Here is a 27,720-nt window from a genome sequence, read left to right on the forward strand (position 1 = left end):
CAGACTGTTTTTATAGAGCTATAATAACTGGAAGTGGATGACACCATGAAGCCTTCCATTTTAGAAAAAGGACACCCGCTTTTACAATAAAAATAAGGTGAATAAATTTAATGCATTTGGCAAACACTTATCTAAAGCAACACGTATTGCATTCATGTAATATTAAGTTGTCCTTAAACAACTGCCATGTTCTTAACCTCTATTCTTTGAAGCTAAAGTATGTGTTAAGGCATGTTTTGTCTCTCGCTCGGCCCACCTTAATCCTGACCTGTGTGCTTTATTCTACATCCTAATGCATATAGGGTATGGCTGCTCCCCTGGCCTTTTCCCTGACATTTATTGGGCCTGTGCAAGGACATGCCCTTTTCTCCATCTCCCCGGTTCCTCCCTGTTAATCGGGAGGGTGGATGGGGGGGTATTGAGGGGGGTGGCGAAAAGCAGGCAGATAAGCCCATTGTTTGGCCTGACAATGTCCTGATGATACGGCCAGAGAGGATCGCTAGCCTGCGCCTCCCCTTTCAGAGCCCGCCTGCCACCAGAGAGAACTCATTACTACAGAGCAACCAGGTTAATTAGCTCACAGAGGAAAAAAAGCGACAGAGAGAGTGAGAGAAGACAGACAGAAAGAAGGGGAGAGAGAGAGAGACCTCAGGGTATCTTAAAGAAAAATAGACTGACATCTGTATTTACTCCAGAATAAGTTTTTATAAACGGATTTCCTTCTGGCTGAAGGCTACTGACGTGAATGGTCACCTGCTCAATTACAGGAAGCTGTGAATTATGGGTAATGTCTAAACCTTACTGTCTCTGTTATAGGCTGTTAACTTAGTGGCCATGCATATAAAAAATGTTTCAGTTCCAAAGTTATGTCAGCAAATTTCATGAAACTAGTGTAGTTTAAAAACTGATCAACAGGGGGAGCTCTGCAACCCCACAACTCACAGACCTAAGCAATAAATAACCTGCAATCAGAGGTCATCCACATGCACTTTATTTTATACTCACTGTTATATACGGATGGGCCCTGTCTTTTTGTGTCTGTACGTTTACAGCTTTATGTGTGTTCATCAGGTGTATTTGGGAAGACCTTAACTAGAGCTCCTGTAGCTCAATAACACTAAACACACCAAAGTCCAATTCAGGCAACTTTCATTCTGAAAGAATGAAATCCAAAATAGTTCACCCAAAATTTGTATTTCTGTCATTAATTACTCACCCTTATGCCGTTCCAAACCCGTAAGACATTCGTCCATCTTCGGAACACAAATGAAGATCTTTTTTGATGAAATCCGAGAGCTTTCTGACCCCCTCATAGACTGCAACGCTATTGCCACTTTCCAGACCCAGAAAGGCAGTAAAGACATTGTTAAAATAGTCCATGTGACTACATTAGTTCAACCTTAATGTTATGAAGCGACAAGAATACTTTTTTGTGCACAAAAAACAACAAAAATAACGACTTTATTCAACTATTTCTTTTTCTCTACATTCTTTTCTTACTTTGTAAACACAGTGCAGCCCTTCCGGGTTCTACGTCACAACGCCAGCTCAGTATTGGCAGAATCCTGCGTCAGCATCACACGCTTGCGTCGCGGTGCTCACGTTGAACAGAGTCAAAGACGGACATGGAAGAGAAGAAATGTTGAATAAAGAAGTTGTTATTTTGGGGTCAATATGAGGGTGAGTAATTAATGACAGAAATGTAATTTTTTTTGGTGAACTAACCCTTTTAAATGCACTGTAAGCCGCTTTGAATGTCATTTGGTCAGTGTCTGGCTGTTGAATAACTGTAGAGGTTCGTTCCAAACATCCATGACTTTCTTTCTTCCGTGGAGCACAAAGGGGATTTTTTAAAAAGAATATCCTGGCCACTCTTGAAGTGAATGAGTCTGGGGCTGTCAAGGTCTAAAAAACTTGTGCTCTATATTCCAAGTCTTCTGAAGCCGCGAACATACCGAAATGTAAGTCGTTAGCAAAGTCAGGGTTGTGAATCTTTTGATTTAGTATACAAAACCAGTGTGAATGATTTGTTCATGAATCGGTTCAACTCACTGACTCCCACAGCTGGTAACATCTCACTGGAAGAATGAAGAAAAACTTACATTTTAGTCTGTTCATCACACAAAGCTATGCACTTTTTCTATGATGAGTCTGTTTGAAAGCTTTAGTCACCATTCATTTGTATTGCAAAGGCCGATTGTATTGGATTACAAAATACATTAAAATATATTAATTACATTTATTTAGGAGGCACTTTTATCCAAAGCAACTGACCAATGAGGAGTGCAAGTTGACTATAGCTTAATGAGGCAATAATAAAAGAAGTTCTAGCAATACAAAATACTGAGAGCATAGAACACTTTGTGGTGCTTACGGAAGAGGTGAGTTTTCTTGAATTTGTCCATATAGGGTTAGGTCAGATTTGTATGTTTTTTAATGTCCTTTTATGTTCCATAGAAGAAAGAAAGTCATACAAGTTTGCATGAGGGTGAGTAAATTATGACAGAATTTGAATTTAGGGGTGAACTATCCCTGGTCTGGGCAGCCTGTCTTCAACAAATGTTCAGCTGCATAAAGGGTGAAGATGCTTGGATGACATTTGTGCCTCGTCTTTACTGTATGCAGGTATCTATATGTATCCAAGTCTACATCATTTATAAAAACTGAAAAGGTGAAATAGAAATCCGTGTGTGTGTGCATCTGTGTCCACTTTTTGACATTTCTGATAGTCAGTTTGATATCAGCTCGACTAAATATCTGTGTTTCTGCAGCACAGCGGTCTTCGTTAGACTCTTGCCTTCATCAGTGCGCTCCGTAATTTGGATCACAGGGGGTGAGACACCTTTCAGCCCAAACACTTTGGAGCCTACATTACAGTACATTACTGAAATAGGGCACGACAACAGGCACCTGTTCAAGTCCTCTATAATCTTCGTCAGATTGACTCTTACCTCCCTCTCTCCTATACAATGCCATGAAGATGAGAGAGATCTAGAGGCGTTTTTCCCCCTTTCTATATCATTATCCAATCATTTCCCATGTGTCTGTGATCCTCCTGATGCAAACACATGCACTCTGCAGATGGAGAAATGATAGAGTCGGAGACGCCGCTAAACTGCGCTCAGATGTGAGGTGTTCTGTCCATTTGCTAGAAGTGCTTGGTCAAAATGCTTTTAATATGATTTAAAACAGTCATATTTGAGGTGCTGTGAGAAATTAGACCTGACAGGCAGAGGTTCTGCCTGAAGCACATAAGTATAATCAGAAATCCAATGTATTTTTTAATGTACACTTTTATATACACTCTTAAAAGGTTAAGGTTCTTAACTGGCATCTATGGTTCCAAGAAGAACCTTTCACATTAAAGGCCCAGTCCGAAATTGGCGTCCTAAATTTTTGCACGTTAAAAAATAAATACGACCTCATGTTATGTCAATCACGCACACAATGCCTCCGAAACTTTCGTCCGTCATAAAAAAATTCGGATCTGGTTCGATTTTCCGCGTTTTTTGCAATTCAGAGCCACCAAATCACAAATACGAAAAAACGCATATACAATTTTTGGACTCGGTGTGCAAGGACCTTAACAAACAAAATAAAGGTTCTTTATTTGCATCTAATTCCATGGATCCTTTCCACTACACAAAGGGTTCTTAATGGTGGAAAAAGGTTCTTTAGATCATTAAAACATTCTTTACATTAAAGAAAAAAACAATTGTTCTTTTAAGAACTCAAAATGGAATTCTATGAATCACTCCAAAACCTCATTTTTAGAATGCATGGAACTGTTACAATGTTCTTTATAGTTTAAAAAAAGTTCCTCAGATTATTTAAATAAGAAAAAAAGGGAAAATAATAAATACGGGTCTTTGGGAACCCAAAATGGTTCTTTAATGGCATTGCTATAAAAAACCTCCTTTTGGAACCTTTATTTTTAAGATGTACATTGGGGGTAATTTTATCTGAGCAATACGATGAACTGTTTGAGAATATCCTGCTAAATGTAGAAAGGTTTCCCAGTTTGTTTTCGGCCGTGTTTTTGTTCTGTTACAGTATCAGCCAGGCAGCATGTGTGTCAAACTGTGAACATTATCTGCCTACCACAGTATCAGAGCACAATCCCATCAGTAGGCTGGTGTAAGGGCCTGTTTAAACAGCTGATGGGAAATAATCCTCTCAAATCCTGCCCTTTGCAGTGTTTACGGCCGTGCGTGCAAGCGAGCGTGTTTGTTGGTGCACGTGCCTGTAAACGAGGCAGTGTTTACCGGCTGCATCGCTTCTTTACCCCGGTTAAGTTACAGGTTTGATGGACTGATTTCACTTCTCCTTCCCCTCCCTACAGCCCTCCATCCATCCCACTCCCCCCCTCCTCCTCCTCCTTCTTCTCCCCACCTCCCCTCCTGTCTCTTCATTCTCTCTTTTCTTTAGAAAGAGCGAGAGGAGATGAGTGGAGCAGAGCGAGAGAATCCACGGCCATTGTGTGTCAATCACAGTGTGTGTCATGGTCTCTCCCCTTTCTGGTGATTAGCTCTCTTAGAGCAGCTCCTCCGTATCTTCCTCAACAAATGCATCCAGTCTGCAGCCAGCCAGCGAGGCCTTGAGCATGAGCAGTACACACACACACACACAATCCAATTACTCACCCTTTTTGTCACACCCAGCTAACACCACACAACACACTAACCGTACTATAAATTACTATGTTACTGTGCAGTTCTCCCACCGTGACCGCAGAATGGGCGAGACGTTACTGCAAGGAATATCATGCAGTGTTACTGGTGATAATGTGCACTTTAACACACCCAGGGTCATACAGAACTTGGTTCACCAAATGTCCATAGTAGCGCAATCCAATATGAGAATATTTCCAGTTTGGCTGATGTTTGAGTAATTAGACGACCGGTTTAATATGAGGTAAGTCTACCGCTTGATGATCAAGGCGGTCTGACTCCAGCAGATACTCACTGGAACAGGTTATGGGGGTGTGATGGAGATGGGGAAATCGGTCTGTTCCTTCCGCCTTTGTGTGGTCTGTCAGTGAAACTTTATGGTCGTGAGCGGCTGGAACCTATCCTGGTCCACAGCAGGAAATCTGGAAACAGAGGAGTTATCAAAAGTGCTCTGTTGTTTGGGTGTCATTCCTGAGGATGTGGTGAAAAAATCCTTAGCAAGTATTCATCTTGTCGCGTTTTGTTTCAGAGTTGTGGTGCATTGAGATGCAGAGGAGTGTGAAAAATGGGGAGGGATTCTTCCAAAAGAACAACGGGCTCGAAAGCGATATTGTCCTGCAATCAGATCCATAGGCAAATCACTTACTCAAATCATAATGCTTGTAGACACCCAATCGGATTGGATGCGGTTAAGTTTCGAGTCCACTAAATATACTTTGCAAATAAAAGTATAAAGAAAGGTTTATTTTAGCATTCGATAATACAGCTCATATTTCCTCCATCGCCGAGGGCTGTTTGAATGAAAGCAACTGAAACCGAGTTCAACTCAAGAAAGAGGTCAAGAACAGCTATTTTCTGTCTGTTCACAACATCTCTTTGTTCTTGAACATATTAACCTTCCTCTGCATTACATTAATCATGAAGGAAAGTACAATAATACAGTGAGAAAAGTGAAATTTTTATTTAGAAATAAAGAAAGGCTGTTGGTTTCTCAGTAGAAAGATACATTTTTCTCAATAACAATAGTTTCAGGCTGTTGCAGAACTTTTTATTGTTGAACGCAATTAAGCACTGATGATCCATTCCTGTTTTCAGCTTTAGTGAGCATCAGCTTGGCAGAAGTTTTTCTTTTTTTTAGGTTAAAGCTGAAATCTATACTGTAATCATGACCCGGGGCTGGAATTCCCATGCCAGCTGTGGTGCCATCTTACCAATAACAGAACAGCAGAAAATCTTCTTTTGTACCCAGATGATCTATATCTTAGATGCAGCAATGGGAGAAGATTATGAGGAGGAGAACACAACATGGCTCATGAATTCCCGGGAATATTAGCATTTTTACTGCAGTTCAGAAAGAAAAGAAATATGCCTTTGATTTGGTCTTTTGAAGTTGCCATTACACTAATTGTTTTGAGCACACCAAGAGTTAAAACACTTTTATCTATTATCTATAAAAAGCATCCCATAATTAAAAAAATATATAACAAGATTAGTAGTAGGCTACTTTGATGTTTGCTTGTTTGTACATCTTCAAATAAAAATAATAATTTTTATAAACATTTAATGCAGTAATCATGTTTAAATCAATTCATCTGTTAAAACAAATTTCATTTCCCCCCTGGGTGACTGTTTCTGATTTTTTTTTATTATTTTTTTTATTGTATTTTAGTTAATGCATGTAGGCTAAATAAACTAGTTTTAATAGTAATCTAAAAAGAAAGCCTTATTATATGCCCCCTTTCGTGTATTTAAATAGTTTTGCTCTCCGATATTTCTAAATCAGATCAAAAGGAGCAAGTGTTAATATATTAAATACTAAGTTTGAGCATTTCATCATAATTTTTTATTATTTTTTATTAATATACCCGATTCAGTTCTGTCTCCTGTATCTAATAAATTGTACCCCATAATTTGTTAACTGGGTTAATGATTTAAATATTTTAGAGAAATTAAGTGTGAGCACCTCATACTCTCATGAGTGACTGAGCAGCACCTGGTAAAAAGTGATCGCGCGCTCGCGGTAATGACAGGCACGCGGATAAGCGGGATCACGGGGACGCTCGAGCTTGTGGCGGGACGCTCGCGCTGCTGCTGACACGGGAAGATTAGCGGTGAGCAGCACTTTCACTACACGCCGGTAATTTGGGTAATTTTATTGCAGGGTTTGTCTATCCTGAAATTACGGCGCCAGTGTCTTTGTGTGCGCTGTAATTTCCCTGTTTCCCTCGCCGTGATTGAAGTGAAATGGAGGCTACCGGCGCCCGTGTTTTCTCTCTCAGAGAATAGCTGCTGCCTCTCACAGTTTCCCCTTTTCCTCTTCTGCCTCTCCACCTCAATTCATTCACCTCTCATCTCTTTTCAAGTGAGAAATAGAGAGTGAGTGCAAGCCTGTTACTTCGGAGGAAACTGAGACCTAAAAGTGAACGCGAGAAAAATAAACATGTTAGCCTAACGTTATAACGTTACTTTTAAAATTGCAGGTTTAAAAAAAAAAAAAAACATTCATTGCTGACTATTCATCTCATAATTTATTATCTAATTGGTTATCTAAAATAGTTGTTGCCGCTAGTTTTGAGCTGAATCAGTGAAACAGCCTAACGTTATATGTGTGGTGTTCATTTTGTGGTTAATACTTCAATACACAACAATATGCTATTTGTTTTATTTAAAAATCAACAAAATGGCAGTTTCAAGGCAGTTGGCTTTTACCTTAATTTGCTGCTTTTTGGAGAACAGAGAGCAGTCTATAAAACGAGATCCACTTATGTGAGGCCTTAACTGAAATATGGCTTACATTAAAATCACAACCAATTAGCAATGCTGATTGCAGCAGAGTCAGACAAACATATTTGACAAACAGCTGTCCTTTATGGGGAGTGGCTAAAATATGGCACATCAAACTTTTCAGCACTGTAAAACAATATTGTTGGTTTTACTTAAGCTACCTGGTTGCCTTAATTTTGAGTTAATACAATTAAGCAGATTGGTTTAATAAATAGAAACTCAAAATATTATGTTATCTGAACCACATTAATTATCAAAAGTTAATTTGATGAATTTAATTAAAAAATAATAATAATTTCTAGACAATAGAAAAAAAAAGAATCTTGCCACACACTGCAGTAATATTCTATATTCAGTAGGATATGAAAAAACAAACTAATCTAAATCTATACCTCAGGTTTAGAACAAACAACTGGTTCTAAAACAAAAATAAATAGCCTTTATTAAAATGCAATATATATAGGCCTAAATATATATTTTTTCAGGTTTGTGCTAATTGATTTGTGTCATTGTCTAATCTAGTTAAATATCACATGCCCAGCGGCTGAATACTGTCGATTTGGCCATGATGTGAAGTCTGGGACCATGAATAGTGAAAGCATATGGCAGGTTCTCCTATAACAAATAATGGTATAGGCCTACATTTTGTCCTGATTGTGGCCAAACTGTTAAAGCCTGTTCAGGGTTTGAAAAGACGTCTGTGACAAAATGCTCTGTTCTTTACCATGGAGACCCGGGTAGCACACTCTCGGTTTCTCTGGTAACCGAGGCCTTTCTCCGTGGTGACGGCAGTTGAGCTCCCAGGGAGAGACAAAGGAGCGACCAGCACTGGTAATTTCTTATCTGGAAAAAACCCCATTAGTGCCTGAGTTTAACTGGAGCCCACTCAAATGTAAGGAGAAATTATTGGCATGCAGCCCTGCTGATGGGTAGGAGGAGGGATGGAGGGTCTTGTTAGGCGTGTGTGTGTGCGTGTGTGTGTGTGTGAGTGAGAATGGGAGGGGTGTCCTTGTCTTTTCCTTAACTAACGTTATATCAAAAACACACATTCAAGTTGCTACAAACATTCAGAGAGTTTTTAAATAAAAAATAGATTGCACACATTTTAATCTGTGTTATATGAGAAGGATAGTTTTTGTTATCATCTGTTTTTAGACGGATTCCAATTAGATAAACGGAATTGAAATATATTTCAGATGGGGATATTAGCAAATTGCTTGAGTGTTTTAAGTGTAAGGTTTTAAAATTCAAAACCTTCAGAAGTTATTTTCTTAATTTTTCAAGATCGCCTGAATCCCCCCCCCCCCCCACACACACACAACTAATCTAGATTATGAAGGAATGAAGTTTAATTTATTTGTGAACTTTTCCAACAGGCTTCCCATAAAGCTGTGATTAAGGAATAATAGAGAGTCAGAAAGAGGGATGAAGACAGGTCAAGTGACCTTAGAAAAGAGTGATATTAACTTCTCTCCATATCCCCCAGAAATCCAGTGACCCCTCATGTTGAAATGGCACAGCCCGCCCTTCTCCCTTAGCTGTGCACTGATGTGACATTTGACAGAATCGTTTGGAGAATATCCCTTTCTCATTCCGGCTGCCATTCTCTCGTCTTTTTCTCTCCCTCTCTCTTCATCCATCTTGCAGAATACACATATTCAGAGGCAGAGTTGTACAAGCAGAGCATTTAGGATCAAGTAGCCATTAGTTGTTTTGAAAGGATAGAAGGGAGACAGGCCTAGGTTGACTGAAAACATTTGTACTCTTTTATTGTTATTTTTCTCTCACTTATTATTAGAGCTTTCTGGAGAGAGCAAGATCCTTTCTGTGTGTCAAGAATGCTCACTTGAATTCCTCACTGTTTTGAAATATAACACGTGTATTAACAAGCTTGTTCGGTTATAAAGGAGTAAATATAATGCATTTTGTTTAGGTAAAATAGGATTCGGATGAGGTACATATGCAGCATAGGACTAAGGGAAAGTGTATTTTAGGTGTTTTTTTCTATATTTTTATTATAATTTATTTTGCAACAGTGTTACTATTTGTCCTGTGTTAGAGCATTTTGGGCCAGTTTGACAGAACTGTTAGGCTACTTATCGTGTGAATATAAAATGTTACATTCATTGGTCTTGTAAATCCATTTTTTTGAAAGATTTTCAAATTTTTCAAATCTGCTGATTTACATTTATAAGTGCATAAGATGCTATTTGTCACCAAAATAATGTCATTCTTGCTAACATAGATGATTTTATTGAAATTGCAAAACGGTGTGATAGTTTTCAAAGCATCAGTTTTGCATTGTATGCCATTATTTTTCCAGCAGAAGTGCGTTTATGAAATTATCATTATAGCTGTATAATTTGCAGCTTGTTGCATTTTTTCTCTCTCTCTCTTTGTTAAGGAAAATGGTGAACAAAACATTTTGTAAATAAAACTTTAGATTAAATAAAAGATATTATAATGTATTATTCTTTTGTGGTGGAGCCAGTGAAAAGGAGATGAGTATATTTGACATCGTATTAAATGTCAATGAGTTTTTTTTCAGATGAGAAAGTTGGTATGTACTGCAAAACATTTATTTATTTATTTAATGCAGTATATATAGCAGTTATTGCTGGGGGTAATGGCTAAATGGTGCTGAAAACATCATACCGTTACCCCTCTTCACCTCCCTCCCCATTTCCTCCACCTCCTCACTGCCACCCCCAAATTTCCCAAAGTGTATCATTGCCCAGTCTTATCAAAGTCTCACAACCCCTCTCATTAATATGTAGTCCAGACTGCTGACTCCAATGCATCATTGTCTAGCTGTAGAAGGCGGGCTAATCACTCAGCTCCTATCAGCAGGCGGACAGAAGGCAAGCAATCATGTCTGTCAGCCAGCAGGGAATCATGGGAGATCAGGAGAGGTTAAACAAGGCTGACAGACATGATAATGACGACTCGGTTATAAATTAAGATGTGACGACGATAAAGAGAACAACTGGCCAGAAAAGAAAAAGAACCACCTTGCACCATCTCAAAGCCTAAGAGCTCTGTTTTGCTTTGTGTACGAGTTTGTTGCACCATCATCATTTTTGGTGGGGAACTGAATGAGGCCGTCCTGAATCAGGACAGACATCTGATGATATGTCCAGCAAGTTTGCGCTATCTGACATGAGTCTCCTCTCTGACAAGAGACGGAATTGGAATTAGCGAAGGAAAGGCGGAGAAATAGACAGAGGGGTTAAGGAAAGAAAGGGTGCAGTAATATGCTGTAATGAGTCGGGGACCATTTTGATTGCCAGTAGTCCAGTCGAGCCGCTATCTTCCTCTTAGATATAGAGGCAGGCAGCTGCGACTACTTCTTCCATATGGAATGGATGGACTCTTATCTGATGGGAAGTTTTTCCAGTATATCTGTGTAATTCCAGATAAAGCGGATACAGAACTGACATTTTCCTTCTGTAGCGCGAGAGATTAGCATTGCAGGACCTTTAGTGAAAGCTGACAGGGAATTAGGGAAAGCCGGGGAAAAGTAATCCATCCTTTATTTTCTTTTGTTGCGTGATAGTCTGTTTGATCATAGCTGTGAGTACATGTGAGCTATATGAGATGCCTCTCTGTAATTGATAAGCTTCCTGAGGTGCAGCGGATTTTGCTCTGAGGATGATTACATCACTCAAAGCGCTGTAGCTCTCTGTTCTCTCTCTCTCTCTCTCTCTCTCTCTCTCTCTCTTTATTTATGAAATCTCCATTGTGTTTGTGTCTCCGTTTGTCTTAGTGTGTCCGTTTATTTGTGCGTGTCAGAGGTTATTCCCATTTCCTGTACTTCAAACTCTGTCTCAACTGGGGTCAAAGGTTAAAGGGACAGCGCGGTGTTTCACGCCCCTCTCATCCTCCATTTGACAGTAAGTACTCTCAGCTCGCTCTTCCGCACCACCACACCTCTCTCTCATACACACTGCAACTGACATGAGCGCTCGGGCACTCAAATGCACACACAAACAAACACACATTGTTTGACCTATTGAAGAGGCCTTCTCAGGCTGAAATCAAAATAATTTGGCAGTTTTCAGTCGGAGATCTGTTTCACTTCAATATTTTCTTCTCTCTTTTCTCATCAGTATTGTTTGAAGTCCCCCCCCCCCCCCCGGTGAAAGTTATGTTGCTGTTTGAGCAGATTACATGATCTCTGGAATGCTATTTTCTTTCACTACAGTGATTCGAAAAGGCATCTCTGAAAATGAAAATTGGTCAAACTCAACGTCCTTCTTCTAGGTATGGGATTAATTAAATTTTGATTCGATTATGGCAATTGTGAGTGAGAGAGAAAGGGATGGATGGATTGAGAGAGAGAGAGAGAGAGGCAGAGATCGTTCATTTTTAAATTCCTGGTTAAGGCAGCAAATGTGGTCAAGATACTTAATTGCATTATTATGCAGGGCAAAAACTGCATAATGTTAAAAACATCTAGATGGATTCAGCAGGAAATTACAAATGGAAAGAGTCCAGAAGCCTCCCACAATAAATGCTTTCCTTCATTTAAAAGGAACAGCAAGAGCTCTCAATAAAAATCACATATACACAAATGTAAATTCATTGCGCACCAACTCCTCCGTCGATCTTATTCTTGCGAGTGTATACATTTTGTAATAACATTACAGTGTTTTTTTCGCTCCATTGATGCAAATGACTAGGAAATAATATATTAAATGGTTTTGGCTTGTAATGTGGGACAAGTGCTTCCAATCTATTCACAACCACTATACTGAAGGGTATGGAGGACAGTACAAGGCTTTGCCAACTTTAATTCAACAAATTCCATGAATTCTCCATCTTCTTTAATCTGAAATGTCAAAGATTTTAGAAATGTTGTTTATTTACATTTATTTTAGCAGGAATACATACGTCCTTAACCGTAAAACTTTGTGCTTACCCAGAAATCGTATAGACTAATTTGATTCCACTTTTTATTCGGTGTGCCTGTTCATTATGTATTTATACCGAAACACTGGCTTTTACATTATTCTTGTTAAAGAGCATGAATTCATTTTAAATGGAATTGCTTCACATGTGATTAATTCATGTGAATGCAGTTTATTTTAAATAATATTTATCTTAATTTAAATACTTCAGAAAATTTGATCATGAAGTAAATTCTTTAATTAAAACCATATTAAGTCACTAGTACTCTCATAGCCGTTGCAACCTTTTTGTTCAAACAGTGAAATTAATTAGCAGTTTTAGAAACTCAAAATGTATTTTCTGGTTCACTGCGTCGATCATGCCAGGCCTTGCTTAATGGAAGAGTTATCTATGAATTAGAATGTCAACTAAGCATCATTATTGCAGTAATGATTTTAGCACAATAGAGATTATTAATTGAATATAATTGAATGCATAGCTTAAATATTAAATAAGAAGTGTATATTGGTATATAAAGCTGCATGTTTCAGATCTTTCAACTATGTGAAGTTGATTTCTCCTGCCATGCAAATCTGCCCCTACTCTTGTCTTGGGTAAGGATTATTGATACAGAGTTGGCGAATGGCACTTGTGCTCTGTTTGTAAGCTTTGGCAGAGGCTACATCTGAACCGATTTGAGCTAGATGTACTGTAAATATGTGGTGTGACAGGTCAGAGTCCATGGCTATTGTAGATTTAGATCTAAACTGAAATGTAAAAGTTCAATTTTAGACGCTACTGTACTCTCTTTGTTAAGTGACAGGTGACTGTTTAGTGTTTTTTTTTTTATTTAAGGTGGATTTTTAAATTTTGTTAGCAGTTTCTCAACCCCGTTTGCAGACAACAGCAGGAAAGACTTATAGCCTATGAGATTTTGATTGAGGTTAAACCTAGATCTAGTAGCAGTCCGCTAAGGTGAAGCCCACCAGGCATATTGGCGTGTGGAATCTGAATGCTAAATAAGCACATTTTGATGTTTTATATCTCAGAAGTTTTTTTCAGAAAATGCTTATAGTTTCACAAATGTCCCAGGCAGATTCATAACTCAACGTCACATCTCTGGTTTGAAATCTAAATGGTTTTGGAGACAGCTAAATTATTTCCTTGGAATATAGAGGAGGTTTGAGCGTATGCAGCAGCCTTAGCAGCGACATGCTGTTTTTTTTTTACAGTTGGAGATTGGGAAGGGCCATTGAAAGGTGGATTTTGTCATTGTCAGCAATAGTTGAGGATCTCATTGGTCTAAGTGTAGCTTTGGCAGATTTGCATACTGTAAAATCGGTACTCTATTTTAAAAGCATCTTCCCACATATCTGAGTGCAATACAGTTAGCACGTCAAGTTATCTTTACAAAGCCAGCAGACCTTGAAATTCGCACCATAGCCTACCTCCTATTGATCTAAAACCAATCATTCATTCCTATATTAATAGCAAATGGCAAAAAGAGTGGAATATGTATGAATAAACTCAAATGCAGGTTGTATTAGATTGTGCTGGTTTTAATACTGTGACAGACCTTTTTTTACTCCGTTAACACTCGTGAAGAAAATTTGTATCAAAGTTAAACCAAATACAGTTTTACCATAAATTGTCTCGCCATGAAAATAGCCACAGAAGCTGGCAGGGTTAAACCAACAAACAAATAAACATATTTACTAAGCCTATCCATAAACATTGACCAAATTAGCTGATACTAACCTCCCCTCCTGCTCCTCGTGATATTTTTCGTTCTCTGAACCTGTTTAATTGAATATCAATAAACCCTGAACATGTTAGTAACTGTTACCAGAATCATATCTGACATTGAAACGTTAGAAAGATAAGCTTGTTTACACCGCATAACTTGTGCTGGAATTTTGGTTTGACTTCGTCACGCAATGTTATTAACACACTCAACGAATGACATTTTCCAATACTTTCCCGAGCGTTGCTTTAGACATTCAATCTGATATGTCCTTAAAGGATGAAAGCAGTGAGAGTACAGATGAATCGGGTTAATTAAGTCTCTTGCTATCTCTGAGCGCAGTACAGTTAACCCTTGTGGCGATATTGATGAGCACCGTCTATTATTGACTATTGACTGGATTTTATTCCAATCAGGGGGTAATTACTACCCTAAATCCTGCGTGGGGGGGGATCAATGATCTGGGTTTCAATGCATCAAACATCACTGTCTGTGCTGGTTTAAGTCGCATCAGTAGGGGTGACAGATGTCCTGTCCGCTCTAAGACTCCCATAATCAAATTGATTGTTTCGGTTACATACAGAGGAACAACAAGAGGCAAAGGTGAATGTATCCAGTCTCAGTGAGCAGACAGAATAAGCTGTCAGACCTAATCCTATAAACCTGCTCTCAAGACACAGTGTATCAGAGCTGGCACCTGGGGAACAGGCCAATAGGCCGCTAGTCAATAAGTACGCTTGAGGTTAATCACGATTTGGATGCATGAGTAGCTCTTGAAAATCTGAGGAGTAAAAAGCAGAAATGTGTTTAAAACATTTATCTTTACATCTTCAAATAGTACTGTCTCTGAAACGCTAGACGAATAAGAAGAACTTGACACACAGTAAATGCTGTATATCTGGAACATTTTCCTGCGACCTTACCGTTATGCACTTTATTTTGCTCATATGTACTTGTCATGTGTTTTGTGGTTTGTGCAGAAAGAGGTAGATGTTGAACAGCTGCTAGAAAAAAGTAAACGATGAAGGTCAAAGAAAGATAAAGATAGAGGGCTGGAAATGGTGTAATGGATTGAATATGTTACATACAGTATGTTCATGTGAGAGAGGGAGGGTAAAAGAGGGAATGAGGAGGGGTGCAGATTTGAAAGAGGTCTGACAGAGGCGCCCCATCAGCAGCCCCAGGTGTCAGTTGGTGAAAAGGCAAAGATTCAAATTAGAAAAATTAATAACAGTGTGCTAGATGGGGAAGGAAAAAAACACATATTTTGGAATACAGCTGTGACAAGACCAGAGGAATTAGTCCAATTTAAAGTGGTAATTGCTCTGCTAATTCCTCTGCTAATTTCTTCTTCAATTTAACTAAGGATGATAGCATAAAAGCTGGAGACTCAAGTTTAACCCTTTCAGAGGACCTCTCTTTCTCTCCTTTACACACATACACACACTTTAACACATTCCTGGTCTGTGTAAACCCTTAAAATCCATTTTCTGATGCTTAATCCTCCTTATTATTATTTCTCCTTTTAACCCCCATTTTGTTCGTTCAATCTGAAGCAAATGTAATGTGTAACGTGATGATGAAACCCAGAACACAGAGAAAACAAACATACGAAGCAGAAACTGTTTGTCTGTGAGGGACAACCATCTTTTGTTATCCTTCAACTCTCACTACTTTTCTGAATATCTCAATTATCTATTCTGAATTGAATATCCTAATAACTGCTTGAACAGTATAATCTTACATTTTAAATATGTGAAGACATGTAGGTTTTGAATGCATTTTCTCCATGACCTTTTGACATAGTACAGGATTTTCCATTTTTTGGTGGTAATTGATTTTTTTTATTATCATGATTCATTGCTGGATATTGATGTTTGAAACATGGCTATTTGTTACTATCTTTAATCAGTTTTCTTTGGTGGAAAAACCTTACCTTGCTTTTATTCAGAACTCTAAACCTTAGATGTAGTTTGTGATTTGTTTGACCTTGTTGTGAAGTTTTCATCCTGTGACTGATGGCTTTCTGATCGCTCTTACAAAACTCTAATTGGTCTGAAAGGCTGTGTATTGAATTTGTTTCTCATCAAGTAGCTACTAGTATTGCTGGGATTTGACAAGGAAACAATCAGTAATACTACAATGGCATACAATGGCTTGTCTTTGAGGAAACTCTAAATTTGATTAAGGGTAAGCATCGTCAGTTTGATTTCACATTCATCTCCATTTTCTTCTGACCATATCACATTTATAGTTTTTAAATTGAATCTTTGAATGATTATTTTATTATGAAATCCATTCATGTTTTGTGCACAAAAATAATCCAAAGGAGAGAATAAAACAAATGTAGCACTTTTCTATATGTCAGACCCATTTATCCTATTGCTGTCAGAGATTGAGATAAGTGTTTGCGCGACCAGAGGAAACGACTCATGACATGGTTCTGTGTGAGTTCAGCCAGTCACTTTAATTCCCATCTGTCATGGTTAGTTTCACAGTTGTCATCTGTTTTTCTGCTGCCCGGCAGTCTCACTGTAACCTTTAACCTGAATGCATTCTAGCTAAATCACATTAGCAGCCCCAGTGTTCTTTAGCTTCCCTTTGAACCAGCTGAGTAAGACATCTGTCCTGTTGTGTTCTAGCTCGACGCCCTCACTTGTTTCCTCATGCTCCCTGTCTTATCTGATTTTATGCTTATTAGGTGTCAGCGCGAGGGGCCGGGAGCTAACGGCCAAAGTTCAGTTCTGTCTGAAAAAACGGCGAGCGAAGTAAGATTTCGGTTGTCGCATTTCAAATGAGAGCGATTTGTTCATCCCCATCAGCGTGACACGGCCTTTCTCTTCGACTTTATCAGTTACAAATGTCAGCGAGGAAACAACGGACCTGATTCCTGCATGGCTAATTGTTGGGCCTTAATTAGCCTTGCAGAACAAGGTGTGCAGCTGAAGAGCTTCCATTCAGGGAGCTTTCAGAGACCGTGATGCAGCGAGTGCAAAACAGCAGATGCAAATCTAAAGAACATGCGATTCCTATTCAGGTGCATCTCTCAGAGGAGCAAGGGGGGTTGTGGGTAATGGGACAAGAGTGTGCATAAGTCTTATAGGGGGGACAATAATAATGCCCTTAAACATTTTTGTCGCATTGTGTTCCTGTCTTAAATCAAGGTTGTTGAGGACCTATTTAAAGCCCTTGTGCTCATAGTTCCATTGCTTTTATGGTTTTTATATATATAATGTCATTTGTTTTGTTTTGTTTTTGGATACGTGCACCATTTGCTGCATAGGATCAAGTGCTCATCTCCTCGGTGGGTTGATTTACAAGCACTGTCAGTGCAATAGAAATTAGGTCTCTATTTTATATGGCCACAATCAGAAATGACCACTTTTATTCATTTAACTCTAAATTATGTTAGACCTTCTTTATAAGGCTGCAGTAAAATTCAGTAGAAAGCCTCATCTTTTGCTCACCTAAGTAATTTATGAAAACCAGAAGCCATTTAATTTAATTTCTATTTGGTTTATGTTTTTAAGTATATACTAATATACTTACCTTTTCATGTGTCACCACAGATCTGTTAGCCAGAAAATAAGGCAGCATAAATGTACTGTACACATACACACATACTGTACATACACACACAATGGTGCGTGAATGCACGGTCTCTGCTCTTCTGCATAGCTGGATGGCAGCTCTATTTGGTGTGGCCTGTGGTGCATGGCAATTTTGTACTGCGTTACAGTCAATACTGATGTCTCCATCTGAAATAAACATTGTCATTATCGGTATTCACAATGGATTAAATTACCTCAAGCTTCTCTATAGCAGAGCTCAGCACAGCGTCTTATTGTGTAGGTAACAATGGCTGAGAGATGTGCGCACCCAGCGTTTATCACTCCACCGCTGACCTGTAGATTAACGCCGGGTCTCCATTCTAACGTATGGCAGAGTTCGTGCGGCTACGCGATCATGTGCTTGCCGTAAGCAAGTTTGCTCCTCGCGCCTTGAGAAGAATAAGGAGCTGCTCGTGTATACTCTTCTAGATTGATAATACGCAACGGTACGCCATACACATGGCGTGCGTGAGCAGACGCAGGCCTCACCTCTTCGAGCACATGTATTTCAGTAGATCATGAGAACATCATTTCTCACTTTGGACTCTCGATGGACCTGTAGCAGAATGAAGCTTTGGCATTCTCAGCCCATCTGAGACTATATTCCCTTGCACAATGGTGCAGTGGTGCATATTCCACTCAAGGCCGGGGCACCGAACTCATTATGGGGTCACATCGGCGTATAATGGAAGTTTAGTCAAGGCCACATGACTGAGAGAGTGTGTGGGTTGAAACCGTCAACCTGAGGACACGCACAGACGCAGCCCTTCGTTTACTCTTCATGAGACTGAACCCAAGGACAGGCGCCATTCAAACACCGCTCTCAGAATTCACATTCAAACCGCCAGAGCTCTCAATTAGTGTTTAGCTCATGAGAGCCACCTTGAGCTAGCATGAGAGGAGAGGTGGGTTTCAATATGGCCCGGCCGCACAATAAACGGGTAAAAAGTGGGGGGTGATGGTGTTGAGGCACAGCAGAGGGGCTTACGTCATGTCACGTTCACATTTTCTTTTCTTTGTTTACTTCTCGGTTCACTCTTTTGTTCGTTACTGGCATCTACCAAGTCCCAAGAAAGCTCATAAAACCAATGAAATGTGTTTTTAATGGCATTTTTGTAGAAATTGCTGTTCATCAAAGCATTATACAAATATGCTTAAAATCTGAAACTACTACTTTTTACAGACCGACCAGGCAGACTCATTAGGGGCATCTCGAAACAAAATGTCTCCATATATTGATACTCTTATTTTGTACTATTAGGGATCTATATAAATTGTCCTTATCTGCAGTAAAGAGTCTATCACAAGCTTCACATGCAATAAAAAGCTTCTTAATTTCTGACAAATTATAGAAGGCTTTATAGAATAATTATAAAATCTCCATTTATAAGAATTTGTTAAAAGGGTCCAGAGATGCCCCTTGGCTCAAGCCTTTTCATAAACACTAAATTAGAATTAGGATGAACAGAAATGTGAATTCATATTATTCTGGATATCATACTTCATTATCATTAATTTATATTAAAGTGGCCATTATTACAGCTATTACAATTGCAATAATTTATAACTAAAAACTATTGTGAGTTACCTAAATCACAAATTATGTGAAAATCATAATGGAATTTTCTTTAAGACCTAACAGTGAATGTTTTTAACTTTTAACTTTTTTTATTTTATTTATTTATTACAAATTAAATGTAATTATTTCTATGTCATTCGGTTGCAGTTATTTTTAGCTGTACAAAGCTCGTTATGCTGCTTATTGCAAATTGGTATTTCTTACCATATTATTTTAATGTAGTGTCTAATGCTGGGTACACACCAAAATATTTTTTACATCTTATAAGATTTTCAAAATGTGATAGACCACAAACATGAGGACAAAAAATCCTAGATTTATCCGTTTTGCACCTATAGTGTCACAAAGACAGCACACCACACACGAAACAGATTCTCGACTGTGAATACGGGACATCTCGCAAAATCTTGCGAGACTTCAGAATAAGCATGGCAGACGATATGCAGGAAGAAATTGCTATGATATTGTTTGGAATGAAAATTCGCAGGGAAAAAATAATTTTATTTTTGAAAAGAAAAAATATTTCTGACCAACTCTTCTCCTTGTCCAGTGTATTATAGTAGGTTTTACACGACACGTTTTATAAACATTCGTGTTGTTGCCACAAATCAACAAGCTGATCCTCCATCTCTGCTGTCCATCAATTTCACTTTATGCTGCGCCATGACTGCATTTGTTATGCTTCCATCTTCCATCATCTCTTTCTGATTGGATATTGTTTCGTTTCACGTGATAATCTCCAGAGCGCGCGCGTTTGTCCTCGGGGTTTCCCCCACACATCAGGATTTCTGATCGTAAATATTCAACATGTTAAAATCTGATAAAATAATCTGTAGAATCATCAAGATAATCGGGACTTAGCTAGGATTGTCGGAAGGGGGGAAATCGGCCCAAAATCAGCCCGATTATCTTTTGGTGTGTACCCAGCATTAATTATAAACACTCTGATTTGTAGCGTAAACAGTTTGACAGTTTACTGCACTTTCATATTTCCTTCTTGTTATTTCCCATAGCAGCTAATTAATTGGAAGACTGGCACATTCACAGAAAACTCCTCCTGTGTTGAAAAATAAGATTGAAGATTGACTCTGGTTGGGAATGAGTGATCGAGCTACAGTCTTTATGTCTGTTTGCTCAAATATAAATGACACAATGCATAATCTAATATTTGAAGCATTAAATACACGTGACGCATCTTTCGGAGCAAGTATGCCAAACCCAATTGTAGTCCCAATAAAGTTTTTTTAAAAGCTGGACGAAGCCAAGCTACAAATCACGTTATTTTGGTTAGTCTGAAAAAAAACTGTTAGTCTGAAAAAAACAGACTGGTACAATTTCAGTCGAACTAAAGTGTTTACATGACACTTTAAGACATTATTGTTTTAGTCCAACTGAAATCAAACTTTTAAAGTGCATATAAGTGTACTGACGGGTGCATCATTTATTGTCAGAAACTAGTAGGGCTGCTAATAATGAAGAGAGATATAATGAAAAATGTAAAATCTCTTTAAAGAGTAATGCAATTGTGTAAGTGTGTAGAGAGATCCTTCATGTGGCTTCTTCCATTTTTATACATGTACTGTACCTCACCAGCTCCCTGCACCCTCCCTTTTTAAACTCTAAATTAAAGGTTTAGGGAAAAGCCTTTCATCTTGCTTGTGTGTGTACCTGTGAGCATGTTTGTGTGATTGTGTAAGAGTGTGCATGCATTCATTTTGTGTGTGTGTGTGTGTGTGTGTGTGTGTGTGTGTGTGTCAAGGAACCAATAAACGGCGACTAATAAGCAGGCCTCTTGCTCCCTCCACCTCAAGCAAAAGGACCTTAGACAGCTCTTCCCCTGCTCTCTCTCTATCTCTCTCTCTCTGTCTCTCACTCACTCGCTCTCTCTAACACCTGGCAAATATTATTCATGGCTACAAGGGCAGCATTTTTGAAAGGAGCAGTTCAAAGGCTTTGCCGCTGAGAGCAAAGTGAAGGTGTTTTTGAAAGACTGGAGTGCACTTTTACGCGTGCTGCAGAGCGCAGGGCCATTTCCGCAGATGAAATGGTGGAGGGGGAAGGGCGGCTGTGCGTTTGCATCCGCGCGTTTGAGTGTCGCGGTATGGACGATGGCCATGTAATAATAATATGGAGCTAAGGAGACAAAAGGACGTTATAATTTGTTTTCGGGAGCTTGAGCGGTTTAACTGTAACTGCTTGGATACGCTGCGGGCAGCCCAGCTCAGCAAGAAAAAAGAAAAAGTGTATTGTTCCCCTCGCCGTTCGGGATTGTGACCAGGCCGGCTTGGAAGTGAAACCAATCCTGCGCAGGGTTAACGAGCCAACAGCCCGCTGCTCATCAGGCCAGCTAATGAGTTCTCTCATGCAGCCCTATCACATGACCTCTAGGGTCACATGACCCATCAAGCCCTGTCTGCCTTTCCCTGAATCAACTGAATATTTCATTTAGCTGCAGATTAACACCAATCAATTAGTCATCAGAGCACAGGCCAGAATCAGTCGCCTAGAATACCACACTCATAAAGAAGTTCAGGGGTGAAACCTGGAGTCTGCCCTACAGCGTGACTGTCACTGCCCTCGGTGTGATATTAGCCACAATGATTAACAGGGTAGTGTTGCACCAGCACCAGGGTAAGGTCTTACACTGAGATGAGTTTGCATCTGAGATGGCTTAGTAGCTACCGGTAGTTAGTTTGTAACTGTAGATTTCACCATTAGTTTATGAGGTAAGGCTGCACGATATTGAGGAAAAATGCGATATCTTGTTAAATAGTGTGATATGCGATACAATAATGCTTTAAGTGTGTCAAATCAATTTAAATTATATTTATAGATGTTTAAAAACTTAAAATATTATAACCAATATATGTTTGCCATTCTTTTTGGGAAAAGAAAGCATCACTACAACTTCTGAAAGTGAACAGCAGTGTTTTAGCATTACATAAAAATGCATCACAAATCTGACAATGTCATTTTAAAATCAATGTAAACAAAAAAAACTCTATTTAAATTCCAACAACTCTTTGCTCAACTTGGTAATATATAGTTCTATCAATCTGAAAACTTTACATCAAGAACATCCAGGTAAACAAAAACACCTGAAACTAGTTATTTTAGTTATTTTTATTATTTTTTGTTATTAAAACATAAGAACAAAGAGGCAAATAATAATAATAATAATAATACATTTGATTTATGTGGCGCCTTTCTGGGCACTCAAGGTCGAACAAATTACAAACAATAGGACAAATACAATAAAACAAAGATACAAATGAAATAAACAGTGCAGTATATATTTAACAGTAGCATCAAGTAAGAAACAATACAGAAGCTGAATAATCAAATGTAAAACTAAAACACTGTATAGTCTTCACATTAAATAAATGAAACTGATTTACATTAAAGCTACAAAAGTTACTCAGTCAAGAGCAGTGAGTGATTTTTCTCTTTTCTTTTAGTTGTTAGACAGACAGCAGCAGGTTTACTGTATTGGGCTGCTGTCACTTTTAGACCTAATGCACGAATCCTATTGACACACATCCAATATCTTTCCCAGCTGTTTATGTTTACTAAAGACATAAGCGACTGCGTTTACAAGAATACTCGCCAAGGCAGACATTTTGGAATAATGTTGTTGACCGTTCGAGCGCAATAAGTCAGATCCCTGAATTCAGGGTCACACGCTTTCTGTGCGTGAGATTCGAACTTTGCGATATTTCTGTGATTTTTATATGTCGTGCAGCCCAGCTGGTATCGGTCATAAGTTTTCCAGAAGGAAATGTGTACCGTAGTCATAATGACATGTCATATCGATCCAATAAGCAGCCTTCAAGTTTATAAACTGTTGCTGAATAGCAATGCATGTCTTATGGTTGTAGTTTTGCTATATTTAACGGTCAACGGTAATCATTTCCATTATATTTTAATGTATGAATAATGATGGAATTTACTATAGCTATACATTTTGTAACACTTTACAATAAATAATTTGTTAAAATTGGTTAACTACATTACTTCTACAATATTTAATAGTCTTAAAGTTGTATCTTTTAACATTACTTAATGCACTGTGAACTACATGAACAATGAATAGTTGTATTTTACTAACTTTCTTTAACAATCATTAACAAATGCTGTTACAATACATTCCTAATTGTTTGTTCATGTTCGTTAATCCATTAAATAATGTTAACAAATGAGACCTTATTGTAAAGTCTTACCATGCATTTTATGTCAAAATAGTGCAAATAGATATTTGAAAAAAATGAATATTCGGGAAATGTATCTAAAATTAGTCAAGAGCAATACTAATATAACAAACTGAAAATGTTTACATATATTTATTTTAATTCATATTTGTTGTTTATATTTTTTGTTACCCTGATGGAACCAATAGCACATGGGCCACTACAAAGTTATTTATATAACATTCTCTCTCTTAAAATAGTGTAAATGTCTAATGTTTATGTATTGCCTATAACAGTAAAAAGTAGCCCATTGATGCAATCCAATTGTCTGCCATTCCAGTTGTTACTCCTTATATCAGACTTCCGTAAAGATTTATAGTTCATTCGTAGATTTGATGTTTATAATGTTACGCAAGTAAACAAGTTGTCTGCAACTAAATATTTAAACGTTGCAAGTTGGTAACTTAGGCAAGCTGGTGAATTAGTAAAACGGTCCGACAAGTTGATGTTAGTGGTGTCAGTGGTTAAAACACCCGAGAAGTGGAGCTTTGGGCAAACACAAGAGCGATGGTGGAAAAAATTGCCTCTCATTTCCAGTAGTTTGCTCTTGAGTGGTTCTCTCCACTTATTTGTCAAGTTTGGTTACATAAGATGTGTGTATGCAGTCCATCATAAACTATTTATGTTGAATTAGTGAGGTGACTGCTAAGGGTCAACAGCCTGACGTCAGGATTAAGTGTCACCTTTTTGCTGCTGGGCCGATCAGGTATCAGGACTGTTTTTTGTTTAGTTTTTTTTCTCCGTTGCCCACGCATTCGCAAATCTGCTGCGTCTACTGCACGTCTGTGGATAAATAAGAGAATGAGAGGACAAAGGCAGAATTAGGAGGAAAACAAATGTTTCTTCACCTCTCAGAGTGTAGTGGGGGTGTGAATATGTGATTTGATGGGATTATGTGGATTTTTAAGATGAGAGGGGGTGGACTCAAGCATCCCCACAATCTCCTGTGTGTATGTGTGCATGTTTTCTAACCTTGTCTTGTGGCACATGTATCCTGTGTTTTAACAAAGAATATGACATGTCTTAAACCCAGAAATAAGAGAATGTCGGCATTATAGAAATCCCCAGAGACGGATTCTCCTCAGTAGGATCCAGAGAAATGCCTTTTCAAATGAAAGACCCTGCCAACTATATTGATTTGTGAGTCTTGTTTTCCCAAAAGCACTTTTGTGGGATTTTTGCACTACAGAAAGTCATTTTGGCCGAAGGAACAAGATATAAACAAGATATCACAGATACAAACAGTTTAAAGGGTTAGTTCTCCCAAAATAAAAAATGTCATCATTTACTCACCATCATGTTGTTTCAAACCTGTATGAGTTTGTTTCTTCTGATGAACGCAAAATAATATATTTTAAATATCCATTTTTGTTTTCCCTACTATGGAAGTCAATGGCTGTCGTCAACTGTATGGTTACCAACATTCTTCTAAATATCTTTGCACATCCATTCTGTTTTTACTTGTACTCGATTGAGCTTGAGTAATACTGTAATATTTGATTGAACCCGGAAACACTGTGAACACTTTTTTTGCTCCTGATTAATAGAATATCCTCTGTATATATTTATACAGCCAGCCAATATGAATATGGATATTGATGGATTGTGGCTGATACCAATACGATTATAACTGATAAATGGCAGATATTGATAACCTATATTGAAATTCTAGAACCCCCCCCCATACTAAAATATAAAATCCATAGTTTTAAATGCTACATGTGAATTTAGACATCACAACATTATAATGTACAGTGTCAGTATGAAAAATTAATATTCATTTTCAGATTCATTTAACTGAAATGATACTAATATATTGTGCATCCCTAAATATAGATGTACATAATAATGACCAGTGGATCTGATACAGACAGAAATAAACTCCTGTGTGTGTTTCTCAGTGAAAGGCTGTTTGTATCTGTGATTCAGGCTGATTTATTGTGCCGAGTTTCTCAACATTTTCTCATGGATGATAGAAGTGGTGTTGAGTATCCCATTCCCAGGCTGTTCTAGGGTGGTTACTGTCTATCTGAACAATAACGTGGGAACTGACTCTGAAATCTATCAGATAATGACCCATCTCTGTCAGAGGAGAAATTGCCAAGGAGTTTGCCTGCTTTTTGTGTGCGGCTTTCTAATTTCATGCCTTCTCCTTCTCCCTCTCTCTTCTTCCCTTTCCTATCACTGTTAGAAAGTTGACCAAAAGTTACATACAAATAAATCATAAAATGACCCTGCACCATCACCAACATGAATGTCACCTGTGCAGGTGTGCCACAACATATCCCCAAATAGTCCCTCTCCTCCACTGAGCTCGAAGCTCCCAGGGGAGGTGATCAGGTTATTAAATATGAATGGGAGAAGGGAAGGGGCGGTATATATTCCCTTTAATTTTTGTGTATTATTAAGCAGGTGGCTGAATATGATAGTGCTGGCTGTCATGTCTTTAATTAGGGGCTATTTTCCGTCAGCTCGACTTACAGTGGAGCTCTGCTGTTCATCTGGAGTTCACACGGCCGCTGGCCACCACTTACTCATTTCATCCAGTCACTCCCACCGGTAAAACAAGTCAACTTGCATTATTTTATAGGTTGGTGTTCCAAGAAACCAGGAAAATATTTTAATGAATTTATATTTATGCTTGTTTTATTTATATGTACCTGTCATGTTTTTATTTATTCATTTATTTACTAAAATGGACGGACAATCATTTGCCTGATCCACCCCATCTTTCATAGGACTGCTGGTGGTTTTAACTGTTGAGATTAAAGAATCGATCTTTACATTGTGATATTTTGGATGCCCACCTGTTATCTTTTCATCTTAGCACTGGTAGATATCACAGGGCTGATTTTCCCACAGTGCCATGGGGCTGTCTGTTCAACACTTGCTCACAGATTGTCACAACAGTTGAGAGTGATGGTGTTATTTTGTGGGTCTTGCTGTTGTTTATTGCTCAGTTTGGGTTATTTCTAATCATTGTTGTTATTCAGCTAAATGAGGCAGCAATAATTAGCGTGCGGCTGATAATTAGGCTCCACGGGCTGTAAAAGAGAGAAGGATGTGTAAGGATAGAGAAATACAGGTGGACTATCTGGCGAAACCAATATAATTTGGTCTATTTATGTTTATTAAGCAAATGATAGTGATAGTATAGTATGCATAATATATTGATATATGCGTATATATCTCTGTTATCATCATTTAGTATTGTATTTATTTTTATTGGTCGATAATGGAAATTTACTAGTGCATGCTAATTACTGTGTACAATTTACATTACATGTGCGGTCAATTAACGCTAACCTATTAATCTTTAAAAAGACACTAGCAATTTAATAACTAATTTAATAATTTATGAGCACCCATTAAATGTAATTATCTCCACTTGTAGCATTTAAAACAAAGGATTTTATTTCTATTTTTTAACACAAAATAGTATTGCATTTTAAAATTGGCTAATTATTGTTAAGCGTGTTCAAGTTATGGCCAATAACTAACTACCATTTATCAGTTATTGACCATAACACGGAAATAATTATTGGCATATCGTATCAGACAGAATTTTGATATCTGATATGCATCCATAATAATAAAGTATTGGTTAATCTGTATTTAGTATCAATTTTATATTAAGACTGGGCAGTCATCCATTACATCTATTGCTGGTGAGTTTACAGTAAACGGTCGCTAGCTAGAAGCAGCAAAGTACATATATATTGTTGTAATGTAACATTAATGATGTCATAGATGTTACAGCAGGAAAAAACTGTGCTAAAGTCCAAATCACAAGTGTAACATTCCCTGACACTTAAAAAACTGCAGCCGAGTCTCCAGCGCTTTCAGTTCTCTGGAGTCAAAGAGAGTTGCTTATGGCTTCAATATCACACTAGAAGGGTTCAAATCTCTGTGTCCCTCTCCTCTCCTCTCCTCTCCTCTCCTCTCCTCTCCTCTCCTCTCCTCTCCTCTCCTCTCCTCTCCTCTCCTCTCCTCTCCTCTCCTCTCCTCTCCTCTCCTCTCCTCTCCTCTCCTCATTGTGTTGGTCTATCTGATCCTGGGCTCTTTTGTTGCTCTTTGAAAAGCCCGACCCGACACTCATTATTTTCTCCTTTATCTTCCTCTCTGACGCTCTGATTAGGGTGGTCGGGTTTGACAGTCGCCTCCACAGAGATCCTATCCATTACGCTGTCACCAG

General features: G+C 38.3%; 1 protein-coding gene across 4 annotated transcripts in view; it reads left to right on the forward strand.

Moving 5' to 3' along the window:
• Positions 1 to 27,720, forward strand: part of rev1 (REV1 DNA directed polymerase) — a 132,265-nt gene that overhangs the window by 36,681 nt on the left and 67,864 nt on the right. For 2 of the 4 annotated variants that reach the window (XM_079618791.1, XM_079618792.1), the window contains one exon: positions 11,221 to 11,347. The exons of the other annotated variants lie outside the window; for them this stretch is intronic. The gene's annotated coding sequence lies outside the window, so the exon portion shown is untranslated. The remainder of the gene's footprint in view (positions 1 to 11,220; positions 11,348 to 27,720) is intronic. 4 annotated transcript variants of the gene reach the window in all.

This window comes from Phoxinus phoxinus, assembly GCF_949152265.1.
Source record: "Phoxinus phoxinus genome assembly, chromosome: 7".
Classification (NCBI taxonomy): domain Eukaryota; kingdom Metazoa; phylum Chordata; class Actinopteri; order Cypriniformes; family Leuciscidae; genus Phoxinus; species Phoxinus phoxinus.